This window comes from Ischnura elegans (assembly GCF_921293095.1).
Source record: "Ischnura elegans chromosome 13 unlocalized genomic scaffold, ioIscEleg1.1 SUPER_13_unloc_4, whole genome shotgun sequence".
NCBI classification, from domain to species: Eukaryota; Metazoa; Arthropoda; class Insecta; order Odonata; family Coenagrionidae; genus Ischnura; species Ischnura elegans.
Window position 1 is genome coordinate 1,175,966 of NW_025791660.1, and position 3,392 is coordinate 1,179,357.

A 3,392-nucleotide genomic window follows, 5' to 3' on the forward strand; every position below is an offset into this window, starting at 1 on the left:
TGCCTTATTTTTGGTTATTTTTGAAGTTTTGTGTTCCACGCTTGAACATATGTCACGAGTTGTCGATCGTGTTCCAATAATACGTTATTATTTCTTATCAGTGCATTTCCAAGTGTTTATATCCAGTGTAGAATATCAATATTATCTAATTATACTATTCTGTGTGCCTTTTATCTCGAAAAGTGAAAATCTGGGGTTATTTTTTGATGTTTTTCGTAGTGAAGGCGATCGTCCTTTGTTTTTGTCGACTGGTGTCTCCTTATAACCTCCCTTTAGAACCCAAAAATTGTGTTCCGGATCGGATTGTCAAGGTCCTGGTGTTATTCCGAGCGTTCTGTGTTTATTAGGAGGCCGACAAATCATTTTTCAAATTTTAGTGATTTTTGAGTTGAACTTGCTGCGGTGGACCTCCGTCCTCACTACTCAGAACCCGCGAATCGATCCCGTCCGACCCCGTTGCTGGTGACTTGTTTTTGCTCACCATAGCGTACCAGATTGAAGGACACTACCTCACTCCACGCACGACAGTGCACCGGTGAGCTAAAGACGGTGTAGGCAGGTGAGAGACACTGCAGGCCCTTAAGCCAACAGAGGATGATACGTTAAAGTCCCACTCGGCCACTTTACGGAAAACCTCCGCGAAATGTAACACCATGAATTTATGTAAAATGAAACACCATGTAGAATTCACCATGTATTATTGAATTTCATTGTAAGATATTACATTTTATATTAAATGATTTTATATCTGAATTGGCTTTCATGTCATTTGTATCCAATATCAAAACAGGGTTTAGATCATTCCCTTTTCCAGCTAGTTTTTTGGGTCATCTTCAGAGTTTATCCATGGCTTTGGATGAAATTTAGTCAAACTTCCAGTCAGCTTCTTTGTGTTCATTGAAGTGTCAAAGAGGATTCCGTTGGACATAAATATCAGTCTGGCCAAATCTGCATCGCTACTTCAGTGGATCTGATGAAGCCAGCTGGAATGTTGGTGAGTTTTCATAGAGCCATGGATAAAACGGAAGAAGACCCAAATAAATCACTTAGACTGTACTGTGGTGACTGCACTCTGACTGTGCTGAGGCGACTGCACTCTGACCGTGCTATGGCCACTGCACTCTGACTGTGCTGTGGCCACTGCACTCTGACCGTGCTATGGCCACTGCACTCTGACTGTGCTGTGGCCACTGCACTCTGACTGTGCTTTGGTAACTGTACTATGGCAACTGTGCTGTATTGTTTCAATTAAGTGCAGTCTTAAGTGCATTCCCAGTCCAGATATTAAATGCAGTTAGAGTATAGCTTTAGCTTATTTAGAGTACAGATTTTTTTGCCTGAGTCGTGAGATGCAGATGGATAAGTGGACTCCTGATTGCATTGGGTGGTCGTGGACATGATCTTCTCTTTGGGGTCGAAAGAGATGCATTGAGAAAAATGGTTTCCTCACAAGAAGAGAATGTCCCAGAGAATTTATGTTGGGTGGCTCTGTTCACTATGGAAGGTGAGCAGGCAGTGGGCACGAGAACTGTTTCTCAAAATACGGATGACCACTCTTTGAAAAGAGCCATCCTGGCTCATCGGAGAGCAAAATACCAATAGAATAACTTTACGCTTGGAAGATTGATGTAAGTATGCTTACTGCTGTCACCATACCTACGCATCGTTTTCCTACATTTTATGGCTAATGTTATCCATAACAAAAACACTCATCGGGTTATTCTTACACATTTTTATTACCAATACATTCCTTCTTTTTGTGCATTGCAGTTCTAGGCCAGCTCTCAGTCCCTGGAAATGGTGTTGCCCAAATGGACCCAGAAGTATTCCAAGGCTCGGAAACACCTAATGGCTCCAATGAATCTGAATACAATGCATAGATTGAAGAATATAAAGAAAGAGTGAAATTCCTCTGCATAAAGAAGAGAAATGAAGAGCTAGAGCAAAAACTCATGTTATCACAGGTTGGAATGTATTTGGAGTCTTTGTGTGAGAAATTTTTGCCGGGACAAAAGAAGGATTTCATCTTAATGTTTAAGAAATGTAAAAGTAAGTGAATAAAAAAGCAACATGATCTAAGATCATTTAGTTTATGTCTGTATTTCTTATGGGATGGATATATCTGAAAATTTTACAGCTGACTATTCATGAGTGCATAATTCTGGTTAACATTAATTTTGATACTAAGAGAGCGGTTTATCGGAGATTCTGAGGAACTATTGAACGACCCTAGTATTATTTTAGGATCCTTCACTCCCCGTAGTACTATGAGTATGTTAGTGACCATTGGGTTTGTTTCTTAAATTATCGCCGATAGTAATGGTGGAATCCCAAGAAAACACGTCATCTTATAGCCATTAGCTGTGCCAATTTTCCTATTTTATTCCGACAGTGATGATATTTATTCATCAATTCTATATAGTGGCCTATGCACTTAAGTTATGTTGTGAGTTATTTCCTCATAAGTGATAAAAGGCAGGTGAAGGCAGAGTCAATGTGAGGAGGAGATAAGATATCGCGGACTGTCCACCTTTATGGACTCACCTTTATGCTTCTCTATTTTCTCTTTGAACAATGATGCTTGTCGCGAATGTTTAAGTATTTGAGAGCAATGAGAAACGGATTGCTGGACTCACCAAACTTCTATTGAATGGCACAGAAACTCAGTGAGGTCATGGCAAATTTAGCGGTGAGGGAACACTTTTTCCTTGACACCTGGCTTAATTGACAAGTGAAATATCACTCTGTATTTTTTGTTGCAAGTGACGTCTGCATATTTTTAAATACACCTTTTTTTGGTCACGAATATTTCTTGGTAGACATGAATTTTAGACATTTTGAGGCACCGAAATTGATAAAAGTGTAATTTTATTATCGTGTCATTTTTTAACAAGCACACCACTGCAAACAATAGGGTAGTTTCCTTCATCAAAGAAAACGATAGGCATTGATTGCGATTCGTTGCCCACCATTAGTGTATTCATAATACACAAATTATTTGGTTTTTGAAATACCGGTTTAGACGAATGGCAAGGGTCAAATTTTATCCTCAATTGAAAAAGGCCAGATTAGCGCCCATGCGATTCCACTCCGCGTGACGTCACAGGGACCTAGTTTCTGCACGAGAGGATAGGAGTTATACATCGTCTGAGGTTACCAATGCATGCATGAGGCACAGAGCTCAGGGAAACATGTCTTAATAATCACCTATTAAAACTGGCTAAGGTCGGAAAGTTTTCTTTGCTTGATAAGGTATTAATAAACCTTTTTTAAGCCATGCGCTACCAGACAGGAAGGTACTCAGCTATCCGCTAGCATCCTGCGTCCTATCAGCGCTCAGAGCCTCGATCAAGGTCACTTCACAAGGAGAGAGGGGGAACCAGAAATGCGGC

At 40.3% G+C, this 3,392-nt stretch overlaps 1 long non-coding RNA gene across 1 annotated transcript; it reads left to right on the forward strand.

The window, feature by feature from the left end:
* Positions 1 to 1,349: 1,349 nt before the first annotated feature.
* Positions 1,350 to 2,079, forward strand: LOC124173036. Its single transcript, XR_006868345.1, has 2 exons — positions 1,350 to 1,628; positions 1,771 to 2,079. It is a non-coding gene; the product is annotated as an uncharacterized LOC124173036 (long non-coding RNA).
* The last annotated feature ends 1,313 nt before the right edge of the window (positions 2,080 to 3,392 follow it).